General features: G+C 40.4%; 1 long non-coding RNA gene across 1 annotated transcript; it reads left to right on the top strand.

Moving 5' to 3' along the window:
• The first annotated feature begins 1221 nt into the window (after positions 1-1221).
• Positions 1222-10650, top strand: LOC128834502 (uncharacterized). Its single transcript, XR_008444434.1, has 3 exons — positions 1222-1337; positions 9486-9718; positions 9964-10650. It is a non-coding gene; the product is annotated as an uncharacterized LOC128834502 (long non-coding RNA).
• Positions 10651-23507: the final 12857 nt, after the last annotated feature.

The following is a 23507-nucleotide window of genomic DNA, read 5'->3' as shown; positions in this document are numbered from 1 at the left end:
TTCAACATTTCATTTTATCCTCATTGTTCAATGTGTCCCCAATCCCTCATTGTTCAATAATGTTCCCCCACTATTCAAACCCTGTTCTGAATACAGAATTATGCCTCAATGCCTCTGAGACTAAGTTTATGGGCACCAGCACTCCTGTTTCACATTGTGAGCTCTGTGCTGAGAGTCCAACTGAGATAGACTCCTGGTTAGAGACTCTGCACTCTTCAGGGACCAATGCACCGCAGCAAGTATTTGTAGTGACACCAGGCAGCCTTTTCAAAACAGTAGGCTTTATTAGTCATCTGGAACATAGCATCAGGAAATCTTTAGGTTAGCATAGATAAATAAAGCTTAAGACACAGTCCATGCCAGCCAAGCTACAGTGAAATCTATTTTTGGCTCTCTCCACCATCTCTTTCAGTCCCACAAGAGAGGGACTATGTGTCTATCCAGAGGCCAGTACTTAACACAACCACCTGGCATCTTTTGGTCCATTGTGCTCCTGCTCTGGCATCTTTTGGTCCATTGTGCTCCTGCCAGAGGTTCCAGTTGTTAGGTGTTAATTGTTCAGTCCTTGAGGCTCCCATTGTATTTCAGGATTCTTCTCGGATATGGGTCCCTTTTAGCCAGTCTGCTAACAACCCATTCACTCCATCCCAGACAGTTACAGGACACACACACCCTGCTCTGCCTCCAATAGCAGATTTAGCTCTTATCCTCCCATTGGGTAGCAATCCCTAGTCAAGTAAATCACTGCCACCCATGTAATTCACAAAAATAATACAGAAAATTCCCATTTCATCATACCTCCCATATTCCAAGATACATATTTCCTTAGCATCCACAATTACACATTGAATCAGTGGTTGCCTGTTCTTCTATAATACCACATTTTAACACAGCTTTGGCACTATAAGAGATTGCCTGATAAGCTTCCAAGTGAGATTTTGTTTTAAGAGCAGAGAAACCTGGCATTTATATTCAGAGTCTTTGCTGAAATCATGTAAGCAAATAACAAATATCCAAGACCTGACAGTAATAGGGGACTTTCATTACCTAGACATCTGTTGGAAAAGTATTGCAGCAAAACACAAAGTTTCCAGTAAGCTTTTGGATCTTGCTGGAGACAACTGCTTGTTTTAGAAGGTGGAGGAAGTAACCAGGGAGACAGTCATTTTAGCCTGGATTCTCTCTAGCAGGGAGGTGATGGTGATGGATCTGAAGGTGGAAGGCAATTTGGGTGGAAGTGAATGTGAAATGATAGATTTCAAGATTCCAAGGACAGGAAGGAGTGACAGCAGCAAGAGAAGGACAATGGACTTAAAAAAAAAGCAGACTTTAATAAGGTAGGTGCCATTAAAAGAAAATCTAAGGGGATAAGGAGTTCAGGAGAACTGGCAGTTCCTAAAATATTATATTTAAGGTACCACATCAAACTGTCATGATGTAAAGGAAAGATAGAAAGAATAGTAAGAAGGCAACATGCATCTATCAGGAGTTCTTTAATTACTTGAAAATTCCAAAATGTGCAAACATTGACAAATTGCTAAGGATGAGTACAAAGGAATAGCACAATAGCATCTAGGGACAAAAATCAGAACGGCTAATGCACAAAATGAGTTACCTTAATAAGAGACATAAAAAAACAATAAGATGATGTTCTAGAAACACATTAAGAGCAGGAGAAAGATGAACAAAAGTGTAAATCCACTACTTACCTGGGAAGGAGATTTAGTAATGGATGACATTAAGAGGGCTGAGATGTTTAATGCCTATTATGCAGCAGTCTTCATTAAAAAGGTTAATTGTGACTAGATGCCTAACATGATATTAGCAACAAGGGGGAAGAAAGAAAAGCCCAAATAGGGAAAGAATAGGTTAAAGAATATTTAGATAAACTAGACATATTCAAGAAGGCAGGGCCAGGTGAAATTTACTCTAGGGTACTAGCCAAAACAATCTCGGAAACATTAGTGATTATCTTTGAGAACTCATGGATTACAGGTGAGGCCACAGAGAACTGGAGAAGAGAAAAGATCGTGCCTGTCTTTAAAAAGGGGAATAAAGGGAACCCAGGGAATTATGAAACATTCCACCTAACTTCGATATCTAAAAAGATACTGGAACAAATGGTTAAACAATCCCTTTGAAAGCACGTAGAGGATAATAGGGTTATATGTAATAGCCAGCATGAATTTTTCAAGAACAAATCATGCCTAACAAACCTAATTTTCTTCTTTGACAGGCTTATGGCCTAGTGTCTTGGGAAGCAGTAGATTTTATATATCTTGATTTTAGTAAGAATCTTGACATAGTCCCATATGACATTCTCATAAGCAAACTAGTGAAATGTGGTCTAGATGAACTTACTATATAGTGCGTGCATAACTGGCTGAAAAAAACATACTCAAAGAGTCATTATCAATGGCTCTTTGTCAAACTGGGAGGACATATCTAGTGGGGCCTTGCAGAGATCTGTTCTGTGTCTGGTACTATTCAACACTTTCATTCATTACTTCAATAATGGAGTGGACAGTATGCTTATAAAATATGTGGATGACCACCAAGCTGAGAGGGGTTGCACCCATTTTGGGGGTCAGAATTAGAATTCAAAATTACCTTGGCCACTTGGAGAAATGGTCTGAAATCAACAAGATGAAATTCAATAATAACAAGCAGAAAGTACTTCACTTAGGAAGGGAGAAGAATTAAATGCACAAATACAAAATGGGGAATAACTGAGTAATCAGCAGTTCTACTCTAAAGCACCTGGGTGGTTATAGTGGATCACAAATTGAATATGAGCCAACAATATGAGGGAGTGGAGAAAATGACTAGTATCCAGGTTTGTATTAACAGGAGTGTCATATGTAAAACATGGGAGGTAATTTCCTCCCTCTACTCAACACTGGTGAGTAAAACCTCAGCTGGAGTATTGTGTCTTGTTGTGGGTGCCACACTTTAGGAATGATGTGGGCCAATTGGAGAGAGTCCAGAGGACAGCTAGAAAAATGATAAAAGGTTTAGAAAACCTGACCTATGAAGAAAGGTTAAAATAAGCATGTTTAGTTTTGAGAAAAGAAGACTGACGGGGGATGTGATTATTAAAAAAAAAAACCAAGCCAACAAACAAAAACCCTTCAAATATATTAAGGGATATTATAAAGGGGACAGTGATCAATTGTTCTCCATGTCCTCTGAAGGTAGGACAAGAAGTAATGGGCTTAATCTGCAGCAAGGGAGATTTAGGTTAGATATTAGGAAAAACTTTCTAACTAAAAGGGTAGTTAAGTACTGGAATAGGTTTCCCAGGGAGATTGTGGAATTGCCATCTGTTAGGGTCCCCTCCCCACTCTGAACTCTGGGTACAGATGTGGGGACCCGCATGAAAGACCCCCTAAGCTTATTTCTACCAGCTTAGGTTAAAAACTTCCCCAAGGCACAAATCCTTTCCTTGTCCTTGGACAGTATTTCTGCCACCACCAAGTGATTTAGACAAAGATTCAGGAAAAGGACCACTTGCAGTTCCTATTTCCCTAAAATATCCCCCCAAACCTCCTTACCCCCTTTCCTGGGGAGGCTTGAGAATAATATACCAACCAATTATCTTTAATAAAATTACAGACCAGACCCTTTATCTTTAGGACACTAAAAATTAATTAGGTTCTTAAAAGAAGAACTTTATTATAAAGAAAAAAGTAAAAGAAGCACCTCTGTAAAATCAGGATGAAGGTAATTTTACAGGGTAATAAAATGATTTAAAATATAGAGGATTCCCCTCTAGGCTCAACTTCAAAGTTACAAAAACAGGAATAAATCTCCCTCTTAGCATAGGGAAAATTCACAAGCTAAAACAAAAGATAATCTAATGCATTTCCTTGCTATTACTTACAATTTCTGTAATTTTAGATGTATCATTTCAGGATCTTTTTAGGAGCTGGTTTACCTGCTTGGTCTCTCTCTTTGTCCCAAGAGGGAACCAACAAAGAGAGCACAAACAAAACCTTCTCCCCGCCCCCCAGATTTGAAAGTATCTTCTTTCCCTGTTGGTCCTTCTGGTCAGATGCCAACTAGATTAATTGAACTGATTAACCCCTTACAGGTAAGTGATTCTGTACCTCTGGCCAGGAGGGATTTTATGTCACTGCATACATAAAGGTTGTACCCTTCCCTTTATATTTATGACACCATCACTGGAGGTTTTTAAGAACAGGTTAGGCAAATACCTGTGAGGGATCATCTAGATCAATGGCTCTCAACCTTTCCAGACTACTGTACCCCTTTCAGGAGCCTGATTTGTCTTGTGTACCTCCAAGTTTCAGCTCACTTAGAAACTACTTGCTTACAAAAATCAGACATAAAAATACAAAAGTATCCCAGCACACTGTTACTGAAAATTTGCTCACTTTCTCATTTTTACCATATAATTATAAAATAAATCAACTGGAATATGAATATTGTACTTATATTTCAGTGTATAGTATATAGAGCAGTATAAACAAGTTGTTGTCTGTATGAAATTTAAGTTTGTACTGACTTCACTAGTGCTTTTCATGTAGCCTGTTGTAAAACTAGGCAAATACCTAGATAAGTTCATGTACCCCCTGGAAGACGTACCCCTGGTTGAAAACCACTGACCTAGATATACTCAGTCCTGCCTCAGTGCAGTGGGAGGTGGGCTGGATTAGATTACCTCTCAAGGTCCTGTCTTACCCTACATTTCTACAATTCGTTGTTAGGTTTGATATGTGTTGTATAGATCTCTATCAAGGACTAGAGATTCACAACAGTAAATTCTGGATTAGCAAACATAAAGACAATCAGATGAATCTTATTTTGCCAGCTCTTATTTTACCCCACTATTAGAAACAGGTTAAATGATCAGGCATTTTGACTGATTATGATAATTCAAGTGACCCAACAACGCATGAAAAAAGGTGATATACCTTTTAGATATAATGCCTTGTTAGCTGCTGCAAGAATTTCCTGTTTCTGGGAAGACCATAGATTTTCAGTGCCAGGCCTCTTCCATTGAAACTGAAAACTAAGTGTGGTAATATCATCAAGCTTGTAAATGTAATCTTCCTTGGATTTATTTGTGCAAATATAAAATGCTAAAACCTCAGATGTCAGGACAGTGAAAACATTAAGATCATCATTCCAGTATAGAATAATGTTTGGGATAGATGTGCTCAATATTTGACATGTACTTCTGGCTGCTAGGAGTACATAATGAGACCTTTACCCATGGATGGAACATTTTGATTATATATTAACCCCGCTTAAAAGGGGGTTTCTGAACTTACATCAACTCCTCATTGTCAGTTGGCCTTAATGATCGCTCATGTTGTCAATAATAAAAGTCTTCATTAGACAGTAGCATGCAGCTCCATTGTGTTAGCAGAAGGGTGAACATATTCCTCTGAACATTACTATCTTAGTAAGTTAACAGTTATTAACTTTCACACCTTCCCTCCTGCTTACATTTCGGCGTTAGCTGAAGCTTCTGATTTGAGAAGCAGCACTAAACTTGCCACAGTTTCTGTTATTGATCTTTTTACTTTTGTTTCTCAAAACACCAAACAGCTCTTGAGCTCTTTTTTCCCTTTTTATTCCTGGTGAAACTTTGCCATGACTGTTTTTTGTTTTGTTTTGTTTGTTTGTTTTTGTTTTTTATGGTGATGTGCTATGAAGTGGAGCACTCTTGGAGGGGGAAAATTTAGGAAGCAAACTGCACTCCTTACTCCATCCATCCCTACACTGCACACCTGTATAAGGGTGAGGCAAAATCTTGCCCTTAATCATTTTCCAGTAAGCTTTTATTATGGGATAAAACTAAAGTGTGTTCTGATGTTCCATACTTCCCACAATTTCTCCTGGAATATTTTATTGGAGGTAATTTCATTGTATGCAATCTGGTCAGAGTACAATAATATCATAGAATCATAGAAGTGTGGGACTGGACGGGACCTCAATAGGTTATCTAATGCAGTCCCCTGCGCTCAAGGCAGGACTATGTAATAACTAGACCATTCCTGACAGGTGTTTGTCTAACCTGTTCTTAAAAACCTCCAATGACAGAGGTTCTACAACCTCCACAGGCAATTTGTGCTTAATTATCTTGACAGTTAGCAAGTTTTTTCAAATGTCCAACCTAAATCTCCATTGCTGCAATTTAAGCCCATTGTTTCTTGTCCTAGCCTCAGAGGTTAAGAAGAACTATTTACCTCCCTCCTCCTTGTAACAACATTTTAGGTACTTGAAAACTGTTATCATGTCCCCTCTCAGTCTTCTCTTTTTCAGACTAAACACACCCAATATTTTCAATCTTTCCTCATAGATCATGTTTGCTAGACCTTTAATCATTTTTGTTCCTCTTCTCTGGACTTTCTCCAATTTGTGCACATCTTTCCTGAAATGTGGTTCCAGAACTGGAGACAACATGCATTCTGAGGTTTATCAGCACAGATTGCAGTGGCAGAATTACTTCTTGTGTCTTGATTACAACACTCCTGCTACTACATCCCAGAATGATGTTCATTTTTTTTTTTTGGCGCAACAGTGTTACACTGTTCACTCATATTTAGCTTGTGATCCACTATGACTCCCAGATCCCTTTCTGCAGTATTCTTTCCTAGGCTGTCATTTCCCATTTTGTATGTGTGCAATTGATTGTTCTTTCCTAAGTGGAGTACTTTGCATTTGTTCTTATTGAATTTCATCCTATTTACTTCAGATCATTTCTCCAGTTTGTCCAGATCACTTTACATTTTAATCCTATTAACCAAAGCACTTGCAACCCCTCCCACCTTGGTATCATCCACAGTCTTTCAAAGTGTAATCTCTATGCCATTATCTAAATCATTGGTTCTGTTCAATATCTTCATCAGACCCAGAACAGACCCTGTGGTACCCCACTCAATATGCCCTTCCAACATGATTGTGAACAACTGATAGCTACCCTCTTGGAATGGTTTTGCAACCCATTATGTACCCACCGTATAGTAGCTGCATATATATTGTGTTTCCCTAGTTTGTTTATGAGAAGGTCATGTGAGACAGTATCAAAGTAAGTGATTGCAAACTGATTGCTTGATTATTTGCTCCATTACCTTTCTGGGTACTGAAATTAAACTGACTGGTCTGTAATTCCCCAGGGTTTTCCTTATTCTCCTTTTTATATGCTGGCATTATTTGCTCTCTTCCAGTCCTTGGAATCTCTCCCATCTTCCATGAGTTTTCAAAGGTAATCGCTAATGGCTCAGATATCTCCTCAGTCAGCTCCTTGGGTATTCTAGGATTCATAGATTCATAGATTTTAGGACTGGACCGGTCATCAAGTCCAGTCCCCTGCCCTCGTGGCAGGACCAAATACTGTCTAGACCATCCCTGATAGGCATTTATCTAACCTAATCTTAAATATCTCCAGAGATGGAGATTCCACAACCTCCCTAGGCAATTTATTCCAGTGTTTAACCACCCTGACAGTTAGGAACTTTTTCCTAATGTCCAACCTAAACCTCCCTTGCTGCAGTTTATCCCATTGTGTCTTGTTCTATCCTTAGAGGCTAAGGTGAACAAGTTTTCTCCCTCCTCCTTAGGACACCCTTTTAGATACCTGAAAACTGCTATCATGTCCCCTCTCAGTCTTCTATTTTTCAAACTAAACAAACCCAATTCTTTCAGCCTTCCTTCAGAGGTCATGTTCTCAAGACCTTTAATCATTCTTGTTGCTCTTCTCTGGACCCTCTCCAATTTCTCCACATCTTTCTTGAAATGCGGTGCCCAGAACTGGACACAATATTCCAGTTGAGGCCTAACCAGCGCAGAGTAGAGCGGAAGAATGGCTTCTCGTGTCTTGCTCACAACACACCTGTTAATGCATCCCAGAATCATGTTTGCTTTTTTTGCAACAGCATCACACTGTTGACTCATATTTAGCTTGTGGTCCACTATTACCCCTAGATCCCTTTCTGCCGTACTCCTTCCTAGACAGTCTCTTCCCATTCTGTATGTGTGAAACTGATTGTTCCTTCCTAAGTGGAGCACTTTGCATTTGTCTTTATTAAACTTCATCCTGTTTACCTCAGACCATTTCTCCAATTTGTCAGATCATTTTGAATTATGACCCTATCCTCCAAAGCAGTTGCAATCCCTCCCAGTTTGGTATCATCTGCAAACTTAATAAGTGTACTTTCTATGCCAATATCTAAGTCATTGATGAAGATATTGAACAGAGCCGGTCCCAAAACAGACCCCTGCGGAACCCCACTTGTTATACCTTTCCAGCAGGATTGGGAACCATTAATAACTACTCTCTGAGTTTGGTAATCCAGCCAGTTATGCACCCACCATATAGTAGCCCCATCTAAATTGCATTTGCCTATTTTATTGATAAGAATATCATGCGAGACCATATCAAATGCCTTACTAAAGTCTAGGTATACCACATCCACCGCTTCTCCCTTATCCACACCACTCATTATCCTATCAAAGAAAGCTATCAGATTGGTTTGACATGATTTGTTCTTTACAAATCCATGCTGTCTATTCCCTATCACCTTACCGCCTTCCAAGTGTTTGCAGATGATTTCCTTAATTACTTGCTCCATTATCTTCCCTGGCACAGAAGTTAAACTAACTGGTCTGTAGTTTCCTGGGTTGTTTTTATTTCCCTTTTTATAGATGGGCACTATATTTACCCTTTTCCAGTCTTCTGGAATCTCTCCTGTCTACTATGATTTTCCAAATATAATAGCTAGAGGCTCAGATACCTCCTCTATTAGCTCCTTGAGTATTCTAGGATGCATTTCATCAGGCCCTGGTGACTTGAAGACATCTAATTTGTCTAAATAATTTTTAACTTGTTCTTTCCCTATTTTAGCCTCTGATCCTACCTCATTTTCACTAGCATTCATTATGTTAGATGTTCATTGCTACTAAACTTTTTGATGAAAACTGAAACAAAAAAGTCATCTAGCACTTCTGCCATTGTCACATTTTTTTGTTATTGTCTTTTCCCCCTCATTGAGTAATGGACCTACCCTGTCCTTGGTCTTCCTCTTGCTTCTAGTGTATTTGCACAATGTTTTCTTGGTATCCTCTATGTCTTTAGCTAGTTCAATCTGATTTTGTGCCTTGGCCTTTCTAATTTCTATTTTTGAATGCAGTTTTTCTGTACATAATTCTACATTTGTAAGGTGAACTTTCATGATAATGAGGTTGCAATACAGTACTTGTATTAGATGAATTGAAAAATACTATTTCTTTTGTTTTTTACAGTGCAAATACTTGTAATCAAAAATAAATATAGAGTGAGCACTGTACACTTTCTATTCTGTGTTGTAATTGAAATCAGTATATTTGAACATGTAGAAAACATCCAAAATATTTATATAAATAGTATTCTATTATTGTTTAACAGTGTGATTAATCACAATTATTTTTTTTAATCATGCGATTAATTGCGATTAACTTTTTAAATCTCTTGACAGCCCTAATATACCCCTATAGAACAGAATGTTGTATATTAAAAAGATCTGCCCTCATAGCCAGGATGGGAATTGGATTGGACATTTGGGGATGAGGCATACAGCAACTTCTCCAACCCCAGCAGCAACATTTCCTGCCCAGAGCTGGCGGAACTGGAAGACAGCAATTCTCTCCTTCCCACTCCCTTCTTGGGTGGTTTCTAGCATGGTGGAGAGAGTGGACTTTGTATGTACAAGTTTCAGAGTAACAGCCGTGTTAGTCTGTATCCGCAAAAAGAAGAACAGGAGTACTTGTGGCACCTTAGAGACTAACAAATTTATTAGAGCATAAGCTTTCGTGGACTACAGCCCACTTCTTCGGATGCATATGCATATGCATATGCATATAAGTGGGCTGTAGTCCACGAAAGCTTATGCTCTAATAAATTTGTTAGTCTCTAAGGTGCCACAAGTACTCCTGTTCTTCTTTTTGTATGTACAGGCTTCCTCCCCACCTTTTGACCCATTTATGGTGCTGGGAGGAGCTGAAATCTGATGGCTCCTTTGATTGTCCCTGGAGTCTCCCATCCAGGTGAGGTCTGCCAGCCTAAGTTTGTTGCTACCCACTCTTCCAACTTATGGTTTATGTTCAGCTGCTTTGGTTTGATGTCAGATTTCCTGGAATACTGAGGGCTTTTGCCAGTCTCCTTTTTAGGGCTAGAAAGATGTTTGGTCAATTTTGCATTTTAGCAGAATGTGATTGGGGGCTTTCCAGCTTCCTGTCAGCAGCCAAGATGCCTGGTTTTCTTAAATTTTATATTAAATGTTTATATTGCAACTTTTCCAGGAGTCCAGCACAGATGCTGGAAATTGCAAAACCAAGCTGGCAGCCTAACTGTTGTGGCAACTTAGCATGTTAAACAGGAGGTGGGGAGAGGCCTCTAAGGGTTTGTGCATCTTGAGACGCCCTTCTTTGTCTCACACTTCTTATCAAACTGTCTGTACTGGGCTATCTTGATTATCACTTCAAAAGTTTTTTTTCTCTTACTTAATTGGCCTCTCAGAGTTGGTAAGACAACTCCCACCTGTTTATGCTCTCTGTATGTGTGTATATATATTTCCTCAATATTTATTCCACTCTGTATGCATCCGAAGAAGTGGGCTGTAGTCCACGAAAGCTTATGCTCTAATAAATTTGTTAGTCTCTAAGGTGCCACAAGTACTCCTGTTCTTTTTGCGGCTACAGACTAACACGGCTGCTACTCTGAAACCTTCTTTGTCTGTTCCTCTAACCTCTGTGCATGCTGGGGGTGGGGGGAGGGGGAAAGGATGGCAAGTGAATTTGGTTGGAAAGCCAAATCCCTTATTCTCTCAGGGTGAAACTGCATTTCATCCCTTTAGATGGCTTATTAGGATCACAATTGTGTGGGTCCAGTATTGGAAGCCAGCAATGTAGAGTGCCTGCTGGGTAGCATATAGCTGATTTAAATCTCATCTAATTTCCATTGGCTTTTTAAAGCTAATAGAGTTGCAGCTTTATTTTGACTACATCTATCCATTCATCTGCATATAATTTCAGATGTCCCCTTCACTGCATATGATCCATATGTAATTTTTCATAAACAATTCAAACATCTCTAAATAATACCTGTATTCTTGCCTACTTCATAAATTGAAAAGGATTGATTTCTAAACTGAATCTTTCACTTTCCAATCCTAACCTATCTTCACAGTTTAAATCTTCTGGGGATTAGGTTTTTGGGATACCTATGGCAGCATACAATGAAGTGTCATGACTAATATCCAGTCATTCTTTAATTCTATGTATACACATCTTTTTAACAGAAAAGAGTGTTCATACAAAGACCATATACAGCGCTTAGAAAATATTGCAAAAATGCATCAACAATTAAAATATTTATTTTTTAAATGCTGGCTGTTAGTGAACATTTTTGAGCTCTAGTATTGATTCCTGTCTTTGTTCGTATCAGACACCTAATTTATACATCTTTGAAGACCATTTACTTCATGTAAGGAGGCTAATAATGGTGTTAAAATGGTAGAAGGTGTCAGAATTTAATAAATGAAAGTGCAAAATGCCAACTTAAAGCCCATTAGAACAGAAGCCAAACAGATTTTTATAATGCTTTTATATATTTAAAATAAAAAACTGCTCCAATACTTAATTTGCATTCTAAACTGAAGTTATGGTGAGTCAATTAAATAATTAAGATCAGAGCTCTCTCTCTCATATCATCCTCATATACACCTCTACCTCGATATAACGCTGTCCTCGGGAGCCAAAAAAATCTTACCGCATTATAGGTGAAAACGTGTTATATCGAACTTGTTTTGATCCGCCGGAGTGCGTAGCCCTCCTCCGCCCCCAGAGCACTGCTTTACCGCGTTATATCCAAATTTGTGTTATATCGGGTCGCGTTATATTGGGGTAGAGGTGTGTATATATATATATATATATATTATAACACCACATTCATAAAGTCAGTGTGAGGACTCTGTCAGTGCTTAGTTTATAAGCACATATGTTCCTTTGTGGAGAAAACTAATCACATGGGTTTTAAGTCTAAGGAGATGCTTTTGGTGTGACACTTGGCAAAATTATTAGTCCATTATGGGATTTCTGACTATTTTTTCCTGTAGTGATGGTTGGGTGAGTTTTATTTATTGCTGGAAATGTTAAAAGGGAAAACCACAGGTATATTCATCTGATGAATCTAGAGATGTTTCCAAGCCCCTAACTCTGCATCCAAACACCCCGAGAGTCTGAAGCTCACACCCAGCTCTGATTGCAGCATGTAACACAGAATTACTTTTGCACAATTTTCTATGCACAAGATTCAACAGCAGCACCCAAAATAAGTATATACAAGTCTCATCTGGGAACACAGCTCTTACCTGGCTCAGCTGTCAGTGTCTGCTGTGCTGATTACAGACCATATATTCTTAACCATGTTTAGATGTGCTCTGATGAGAATTCTGAGGCCAGACTGGTTACATGCGGCTCCCTTGTCAGTACAGTCCCAAAGGAAAAGTTAGCCTTGTGAACAAGAACAACCCTAGGTGTCAGAAGACCTTAATTCTGTCCCCAGATCTACCCCTAATTTATCTGACCTTTGGATATGTTATTTGAAGCCAAATTTTCAAACATGGCTTCTAATATTGCCTACACAATTTGGAAAAAAAAATACGTAGGGCATCATTGTCTGAGATCCTGAGCCCCTTCTGACTTTGGTTGTGGCTCAACACCAATGAAAGTCAGCAGTGTCTAGAGCTGAGGAACTGTCATGGCTGTGCCTGCCCTGTAGCAACCACTGCTGAGTTAGTGGGGTGCTGCAGGTATTCCCTGCCTCAGTTTTTCTTCTCAGGAGGCCAATAATGCCATTTCAGGCACTCTTGAGGCTGAACTGAATTGTAACCTTGTAGGGGCTCTTTTTATTAGAAAAAGTTCCAAATAAAAAACGGTGTTTCAGAGTTCCTCTGAAGCCTGCCCTCTAAACTCTGTTCCTTGTCCCCTCAGTGCTAACTCTCAGTCTTTATGGCTCCCCTTAGGGCAGAAGCCCCAGCCCTCCTTCTGGAGCTGGGTAATTAAAGCAATTATTGTTTTAAGGCTACTTCTCAGTCTGTGTCTTTGTATGGCAGGAGCCCCAGTCCTCTTCCTGGAGCTGGGTAATTCAAGTAATTATTATCCATCTCATTACCAGAAGTGCCTAGCTCTCCTCATGGAGCTCGGTTGTAGGGTCTTATCTAGCTTATCCCCAGCTGGCCCTACAAAGTCCTCAGCTTTAGAGTGTTTGGCAGCCTTCTCCTGCTGGTGTCTGTCCATCAGGGCCCTGCAGGAGCCTTCTTACTCCCTTCAATGTCTGCAGGCATCTGCTCTGCTATAAGGGAGGAGACAGCATTGATGTTGGTCTCCTTCTCTCAGCTCCTCCCCAGCTGGTTGGGTGAGAGGGGAGCTTTGCCCTGCCCTCTCTGCAAGCAGGGGCGGCTCTATGGTTTTTGCCACCCCAAGCACGGCAGTCAGGCGGCTTTCGGCGGGGCCACGCGGATTCGGTGGCATGCCTGCGGGAGGTCCGCCGGTGTCGCGCCTTCAGCGTCCCCGCCGCTGAATTACTGCTGAAGTCGTGGGACCGGCGGACCTCCCGCAGGCATACCGCCGAAGACAGCCTGACAGCCGCCCTCACAGCGACCGACAGGCTGCCCCCCACGGCTTGCTACGCTGGTGCCTGGAGCCGCCCCTGTCTGCAAGGCTCCTGGCCCTGGGCCCCTAAAGAAAGAGTAATGGGATTTCCTCCCAATCACTTCTTACTCCTAGACCACTTCCTCTTTCCCAGTATCTCCCAGGTCCTTCTATCTATAATCAAAACCTTTCAACTCTTAAAAATCCTGGCAGCTGAACAGACCAATAGGAAGTACTGCCCCATTACAGGAGTCCACTTTTGAAAATGCAGGTCATACCCTAGTATGAGTCATCCTCTGTGAAATGGGAATAGTACTTCCTTCTTCACATGACTTAAACCATTATTGTTGGTAAATAATTTTGAGATTGTTGGACAGAAGATGATATATAAAAACAGATTATTATTATAGATGCTGTATATTATTATTTCTGAATTCACAACATATAATCAAGAACAGCCCCCACCCACACACCTGTCCTTCACTGAGAATTAATCATCTTTGCAGTATCTGAGAACCTTCCATATATGTCTGGATTTATTCTCATAAGACTCCTGTAATACACATAAATATTATCTGCATGTTAGAGATGGGGAACTGGCATAATGAGAAACTAAGTGGTTTACTCAAAGTCACACAGGACTAGGAGGCTAGATCAAGACTGTATACTTTTTATAGACCTTTGTAGTTTTATGCACCATGCAGTTAACTGTTATTCACTTAAACCATGTATACTGTAGATCAAATTTATGGCCTACCAATCTTGAAATTTTCTTTTTAATGTGATGGAGTTTCTAAGTTAAAAAAGTGACTATTGCACATTATCTAACTCATTGTTCAATGAATCAAAGGAATTCAGCATTAGAATCCTGATAAATCAAGATTTTCACTGGATTGATTTCAATAAATTTCATTTCTGATCTTATAATAAATATATGGAAGCAAATTAATTGATGATGGTCTCTTATTTATATTATGATTTGGATGTGGAGGTTGTTTTACAGGTGTGATTTTTTATTATTATTATTATTATTTAAAAAGACACTTGTATTGTTTGTGTAATTTTTATGACTAATGTGACAATATTTACATGCATTTAATATACTCATGAAGTGTTTTTAATGAGTATGCATCCTACAATTATTGCTTTATTAAGTTTTAAATTAACTGCATCACTGAAATGCATAATTACTTTTAAAAGTTATCCAATTTATGTTCGTTTCTGATATTTTAAAAATCCTTTTTCCAGACAAAATAAGACTGTGCCCATCTATTTTGTAATCACTTAGTTTATGTATGTGAACAGCATAATCCTCTAGAGTACATTAATTTAATGTAGACTGCAAGAATAATAAAAAAAAGCACAGTAGTTTCATGCTCACTGAGTCAGTGGGAAAACCCTTGAACTTTGGCTTCCCACTTGACTGAAAAATAATTGGTCAGTTACTCAGAAAGACCATAGGTTTTTTCTGCATTTTGTTTCCCCACATGATTCCATCTCCAACCTTGGTTTAAAAAAAGATATTGATCACTGTTTTCAGAATAATAATTCTTCCTATTCAGTGTTTAAGCATGAGAATGATTCTCTTCCTTCTTTTCTGGAATAAGAACTGTCCATCAGACTTTGAGAGAAAAAGATAAAAGAAAACACATTCCATATCATTTAGCCCTAAAACTGTCCCTTCTGATTTTCAAGTCAATCTCTATTCACAGAGTTCATTGAAATGGAAAACCCCATTGCATCCAGCTCTCCTTTCTCTTACAGTTAACTGTCATTCATTTACAATTCTATACATTAAGATGCAGTGAAAGCTGATTTCTGACTTTGAAATATAGTGAGCTTAATCATATCCTAATAAATATGACATATTGCTATTCTCCACTACCTGACAGTAGGGAAAAAAATCAGATCTAGAAATGATGTCACTAGATGTCTATGCATGGTTGTGATATTGGAGCCCATGAAATATGACTTCTTTAAAGAGAAAACCTACCGCACCCCTAGAGCCAGGAATCACAGCTATAATCAGGAACACAATATGCAGAGAAACTAGTGCTAGTTCCATGAAGATTACTTGGTTTTCCCCTGTATTTCTCTCCTGTAGAATTACAGGGAATGACTGATTAGCCTCTCTATTTTTAAATAAACCTATGAAATTCAATAGCCAAGATTGAATTATTTCTTAAATTTTCTAGGCTTCTAAAGTAATGTCTATAGAGATCTTTTAACTTCTATAGAATCCTTATTAAGATTTAGAAGATCCTCCAGCATAAGAGAATCTTGTAAAAACAAACATGCAACTAAGCAGAGAAATATTTTATGTGATATTTATATTTATATTTTGTGTGATTCATATTACCAATGTTATGACAACCTGAAAATACATACATCCTATTGGAAAACATTGACTAAGGCTAGCCAAACATCTCAACATTCTTATGACATTAAATCACTCGTTTTACACAATATCTCAGAACTCCTTGTTGTAAACCTTATTGTTTACAATTTACTTTTTTTAAATTCTCTGTCAGATAGTGTGATAGGAGCACTATTACAGATGTGACACGAATCACTCTGTAATTAAGGATGTGTAATGGTTTCCATTATCTCTCTCCTTTTCAGTTGTTCACAATATTCTGAAACTTCTACATTTCAGGAGTAAACTTTTCAGGCTTGGTGTCTACCTGAAGATATGCGCGTCTTTTAAGTTTAAGGAAAAACTTTTACCGTTGTAATGGTGGTTAAATATATGAGCACATGCTTTCACAATTAATACAATATCATACCCTGTTTTTCTGAACCTGACATACACATAAGTAACATCCTGTAGTACTGTGTGCTGCTGTGGTAATGCCAGAACATAGATGATGAGTCATTTAAATGAAATTAGTAAAGTATATGTACTCAACACAGTATGTATTAAGTATATCCTATAGAATTATAAATATTTACATTCATAGATAATCCACCATAAATGTTCAGGAAATTACCCAGATGCTTTATTTTTACACGGATAGGTCACAAGAAGGTTTAAAACAACAACAACAACTGCAGACTGAATACATTCCATTTAGTCCTGAATGAGGAATGGATGGTTTGCCATGTTTGAAGAAATACAGTTTTAAAATGCCGTGAAGTAATGAATATACGGAAATACCATAGTGAGCATGATGTACAGGGATGCAGGTTCCTGAATAGTCACATCATGTATTATCATTTAACATTTTTAAATGTTTGCTTTCCACTTGAATTCTCCGATTTCCCTTTTTTGAATAATTATTCCATTGTGATGGTTTGTACATTGCTGCCCATAGTGGATAACTCACTCATTCATGAGCATAGTGGTTGTCTTGTTTTACCCACTGCCAAAACAACAGATGCAAAATTTGTAGACATATTTCCACTGCTATAATGATCAACACCCTCCACAACACATGTTTGAAGGTCCATGAGTCCTACATATGCCTTTCACAACATGTGGTGTATACCCAGTGCACTACATGCTCCAATAACAACAATGTGGGTGAAACGAGACAATCGCTACACTCTCGAATGAACTCAGACAGAAAAATGATAAAAGACAAAACCACCATATCACTTGTGTGTGAACACTTTTCACAAAGCAGTCACTCCATATCTGACCTCTCAGTCCTCGTCCTCAAAGAAAACCTGGACAATACCTTCAAAAGACAAGTCTGGGAGCTTAAATTCATAACTTGGCTAGACACTGAAAATCATGGACTGATTAGAGACGCTGAATTTATGGTTTATTTCAACAATCTATAACCCAATAACACCACCCCCCTTGCCTTTTTCCCCCCTTTTCTCCTGTGTTAATGGGCCACTTCACCTTGAATGGTCCCTTGAAACACATATTAACTACTTGAATTTAGCTATGACACTCTGAGTATATTTCCCAGACCCAGAAGACAAGCTCTATGTAAATTCAAAAGCTTTTCTCTCACACACAGAAGTCCAATAAAAGATATTACCTCACCAACTTTGTCTCTTTCAAAAGTTTTAATGCAATCCACAGGTATGTCACATCCCACATCACTGAAATAAACTATAATAAATTTCATTTATAAAGACACCCCCTTCCCCCCCGCTCTACAAACTGTGTGGGGCCCTCAACAACAATCATAATACATTCTCTCATTAAATAAAAGAATATCCCAGCTTCCATACTGTTCCCCACCTGTTTGCCTGAACTCTGACCAGCAGTGGGGGGAAAGGAAATGTAGTGGTCCAGCCCAATATTTGGCTTCTATATTGGGGCTGCTAACGCTCTACTGCTTTAATGATATTCGCTGGAGATATTTGTTGTGATGTTGACACTTGAACATAAAGAAATGATCTAAGACTAACTCATTTCAGATATACAAGAAAACAAGGTCTAAATGTAACTGCTTTGGGCTGATAGCAACGTGGGCCAGATTTTGTAATCAGAATCTAGCTGTGAAAGACACTATATCCCAGTGCTTCTATGCCTTGAGCCAACCAGCCACCTGCCAGTGGAGTAGTGCCACCTGTGTCGAGACTTAACTCTGAATCTCCTGACACAGCCTCAATAAAAATCACAAACTTAATGTTTACTTAATGCAGAGAGAGACAGAGAGAGAATGTACACAATATTGCCTGTGAAGTAGCCATTAAATTGAAATTTATAAGGTTACTAACTAAAAGAAATCTAATGGTAACTGAATCTATGGTAATGTCTCTCTCTTCTCAGTGTTTAACAAGGCTCATAAGCACTAACATCATTCTCAGCACAGCACAGGAGGACTGGCGAACCATACTAAAGAATGTTTCTCACGTTCATCTTCAAGAATGCTAATCACTTAATGCTGATTAAAGTCAGAGAAGCTGCCCACTTTGGAAAAAGAATATATCCTAAGTAACTTTAAATATGCATTTGAAGTAGTCACTTGAAGATGAACCATTGTTAACAGGAGCTGAGACAGCATCATTGCACTTTTGACGACATGTGGTGCCTATCTCATTTCAATTTCACACAAAAAATGTATTAATAGAACATTAAGGTTACATGGTTAAGCACTTAGAAGTCAGAAAAAAACAAAGTTAAGATTGAATAGGCAATTTCAGTTATGCCTCTTTATGCATATTGTCTTAGGACAAGTCTACAGGGTGATCTGGGGTATGTCTACACTGCAATTAGATACCCACCGCTGGCCCGTGCCAGCTGACTCAGGCTGACTTTGGAGCTGTTTAATTGCAGTGTAGACTTCCAGGCTCAAGCTGGAGTCTAGGCTATAGCACCCTGTGAGGTGGGAGGGTCCCAGAGTTTGGGCTGCAGCCTGAGCCCAGAAGTCTACACTGCAATGAAACAGCCCCTTTGCCTGAGCCCTGTGAGCCTGAGTCAGCTGGCATGGGACAGCAATGGGTTTTTGATTGCAGAGTAGACATACTCTTAGAGCGCAGCAAGCTAGAGTGTGATTGTCCAGTACACTAGCCTGGCAGGCACTCACTGGTGGTGTGGACCCAGGTGCCATGCATTAAAGTTCTGCAGTGCACTTTGACACACTGCTGTTTCAAACAACAGTAGATCAAAGTGCACTACAGAACTTTAGTGTGCTGTACAGGGCCGGCTCCAGGGTTTTGGCCGCCCCAAGCAGCCAAACAAACAAAAAGCCATGATCGCGATCTGTGGCAGCAATTCGGCAGGAGGTCCTTCGCTCCGAGCAGAAGTGAGGGACCATCTGCCGAATTGCCGCCAAACAGCTGGACGTGTCGCCCATCTCCGAAGTGGCCGCCCCAAGCATCTGCTTGGTAAGCTGGTGCCTGGAGCCGGCCCAGGTGCTGTAGCAGGGTCCACACAGCCACTTACTGCACAGCTGGCTGGCATGCCGTAGAGTCATATCCCAGCTTGCCATGCGCTAATTGTCCTATAGACAAGCCCTTAGTCTTTTATTATATGATCATATACTATTTTCCTACATTAATACACAAAAAGATCACCTTAAACTTTTTTCACTTTTTAACCTAAGTAAGTATTAATGAGACTGGGCCCTTAATCTGCAAGTGTGTTCTGAAGGTACTATTTCCTGTGTACTTTTTCAAATAAGTCACTTCCAAAGACTTCCATTTTGTCAGTCATCCACAGAGTAGTCAAAATGAATGTTTGCAATTTCAAAATGTTCAACCTTTCTTTGTTTCAAAGTGCTTGAAGATGACCTACTTGTTTTTCAAAACTTTTCATGGATTTTTTTCTCTTTTCTTTACAACTTTTTATCAAAAATCATATTGAAATAGTTGAGAATTCTGGGGTATTCAGTAAATGAAAGTTTACAAAAACCATTTCAGGAGTGCTTTTGCTTTAAAAAACTTTGAGCAATTTTTAGAGGCATGACATTTTTCACAAAAATGGACAAATTTGGCAAAGTTTCACAAAAAAAATGACATTTTTCACAAAATCACTTTCCTGTTTCTCAACCAACTTTACTAAATACCTGGACTTCTTTGTCTGAAGTGTGCACTCCTTTCAAAACAAATTCAGTGCCTCTTTTATAAAAGGTATTTGTTTTTAATTAAAGAAAAAATTGCAGCATGTGTACATGTTCTCTGTGTTTGAAATTTTGCAGGTAAAGAGTGTGTTGGACTCAATTTTCATGTAGGAGGATTTCTGTATTACCTATGGGAAGGTTTAGGACAAGATTGTGCCCTGACTCTAAGGGCTTCATAGGTGATTCCTGAAATATGAATCTAGGAATTGAAGGGTTGCCCCTGAGTGCTAACTCCTCCATCCACAACAGCAAGTTGGAAGAGAGGAGTGGGAGTAGTCAGCCAGAGCTACTCCATCCTGGTCACTGACTGGCAGACTTGGCTGGATGCACAGGGGTTGTATACTATGAGTGTCTCTACACCCGATGCATCCTCTGAGCAGCATACCTGTGAAATGTACCTTACTCACAGTGGTGCCTTAAAGGTAGAATCTAGTCCTCGGGTTACAGACCTACTTAATTCATCCTATATAGAACTCTTACTGAGGCTGGTATAATCTTGAGGTTGCCTGGGCACTCTTTCCAGATGATTTAGAAAGCTACTGACTTGCTGAATAGATTCCCATCAGGACATATTATTGTATGCAGCATTGTTGTAGCCATATTGGTCTGTAGCCAGGATGTTAGAGAGATAAGGCAGGTGAGGTAATATCTTGTATTGGACTAAGGGTATGTCTACACTTACATTTTATAGCTCTCTAACTTGCTGGCTCAGGGGGGTGAAAAATCACCCCCCGGAGCACAGCAAGTCTGAGTGCTTTAAGGCACTGGTGTAGACAGGCTCCGAGCACTGGGAGCCGCACTCCCAGCACTCCGAGCTAATCCCCTCATGGAAGTGGATTACCAGGAGCGCTTTGAAGTTTCCAATGTAGACATACCCTAACTTCTGTTGGTGAGAGAGACAAGCTTTCAAGTTTATACAGAGCTCTTCTTCAGGTCTGGGAGATGCAGACTCAGAGTGTCACAGCTAAATACAAAGTGGAACAGATTGTTTAGCATAAATTAACACATTTCAAGGGACCATTCAAGGTGAAGTGGCCCATTAACACCTCTCCAGTCATAGCAGGGAGGAAAAATAAAAGTGGGGGTTGTGGGTTAAGTGTGTTATAGATTGCTGTAATGAGCCACAAATCCAGTGTCTCTATTCAGTCCATGCTTTTCAGTGTCTAGCAAAGTTATTAATTTAAGTTCCCAGACTCGTCTTTTGAAGGTGTGCAGGTTTCCTTTGAGGATGAGGACTGAAAGGTCAGATACAGAGTGATCACTCTGTTTGAAAAGTGTTCACCCACAGGTGATAGGGTATTCTTGTCTTTTATCATTTTTCTCAGCAAGTTCATTCGAGAACATAGTGAGGGGTTGTGTCACTACCTGCCCCACAACCTTTGGTGCCTCACCATGCTTTGCTTTTGTAGCTCCCAACCTGGACTACTCACGAGCAGCCTACCAGCAGGAAGATCACATCCTAAGTGTCTGCATATAGCTGCAGCCAGACCTTCTCCAGCAGCTCTGACCCCAGCAGCCTGTCAGAGGCGCCCCCTTCCCCACTAGCCCCAGTGTGGATCTGCAGCAGCAGGGAGAGGCGCCTGTCCCCGCCAGCCCCAGTGTGGACTTGCCTTGGCCAGGGGTGAGGAGCCCCTCCCTTGGCCCAGCCCCAGCGTGGACCTGCCTCAGCCGGGGGAGAGGAGCCCCTCCCTCAACCTGTCCCAGGGGAGAGCCGTCTCTCCCCCAGCCCTGAGCTGCTGTGGCGAGAGAGGGCTGGGGGGAGTCATCTCTCCCCACTGCAGCCCCACGGTAGCCTGCACACCAAACCCCTCATCCCTGGCCTCACCCCAGAGCCCGCACCCCCCTGTACCCCAACGGTCTGCCCCAGCCGAGCCCCCTCCCGCACCTCAAACCCCTCATCCCCAACCCCACCCCAGAGCCCGCACCCCCAGCCAGAACCTTCATCCCCCCACACCCTTACCCGCTGCCCCAGCCCTGAGCCCCCTGCCACACTCCAAACTCCTCGGCCCCACCCCCACCACATGAATTTTATGTGCACCAATATGAAGGCAATGTGTCACATATCATAGAATCATAGAATATCAGGGTTGGAAGGGACCTCAAGAGGTCATCTAGTCCAACCCCTGCTCAGAGCAGGACCTATTCCCAACTAAATCATCCCAGCCAGGGCTTTGTCAAGCCAGGCCTTAAAAACCTCCAAAGAAGGAGACTCCACCACCTCCCTAGGTAACGCATTCCAGTGCTTCACCACCCACCTAGTGAAATAGTGTTTCCTAATATCCAACCTGGACCTCCCCCACTGCAACTTGAGACCATTGCTCCTTGTTCTGTTATCTGCCACCACTGAGAACAGCTGAGCTCCATCCTCTTTGGAACCCCCCTTCAGGTAGTTGAAGGCTGCTATCAAATCCCCCCCTCATTCTTCTCTTCTGGAGACTAAACAATCCCAGTTCCCTCAGCCTCTCCTCATAAGTCATGTGCTCCAGACTCCTAATCATTTTTGTTACCTCCATATTTAATAATAATAATTAATTCCGCACATGGACGTAAAAAATTAGAGGGAACATTGCATGCCACTCTCACTTCTGCACTGCAGCTGGCAGCAGCACTGTCTTCAGAGCTAAGTGCCTGTCCAGCAGCTGCTGCTCTCCAGCCACCCAGCTCTGAAGGCAGCACAGAAGTAAGGATGGGAATATTGTGAACCCTCTACAATAGCCAGATTTCATGGGGGAGACCAGATTTTACAGTCTGTGACACATTTTCCATGGCTGTAAATTTGGTAGGGCCCTATTAATAACTTCTGCTTTGATAGGGCTGTGCAGTTTTGCACATGTGCTAATAAATGATACAGGGGAATTTCATAATGTTACATACAATGTTGCTACATACATTTCACCATGATATTATTGACGAGTGAGTGATTAGTTTTCAAATGATACCTCACAAGGCATATTTTGTACAAAGATTATTACAATATTGTGTAGGGTATGAATACAAAGGTTCTTTCAGTCACACAGACCTTTGACGATCCACGTGTCCTACACATGCCTATCACAATAGGTAGTGTACTTCATCCAGTGTACTAAATGTCCCAATAACAACTGAGTGGGTGAAACAAGAAATTGCAGTGCTATCAGATGAACTCACAGAAAAATGATGAAAGACAAAAGCACCACATTGCCTGTGGGTGAACAATTTGCACCAAGCAATCACTCTATATCTGACTTCTCAGTCCTCATCCTCAAAGGAAACCTGCACAGCACCTTGAAAAGATGAGCTTGGGAGCCTAAATTCATAACTTTGCTAGGCGCTAAAATTCATGGA

This window comes from Malaclemys terrapin, chromosome 3, assembly GCF_027887155.1.
Source record: "Malaclemys terrapin pileata isolate rMalTer1 chromosome 3, rMalTer1.hap1, whole genome shotgun sequence".
Taxonomy (NCBI): domain Eukaryota; kingdom Metazoa; phylum Chordata; order Testudines; family Emydidae; genus Malaclemys; species Malaclemys terrapin.
This window is presented reverse-complemented; position numbering and strand designations above follow the sequence as displayed.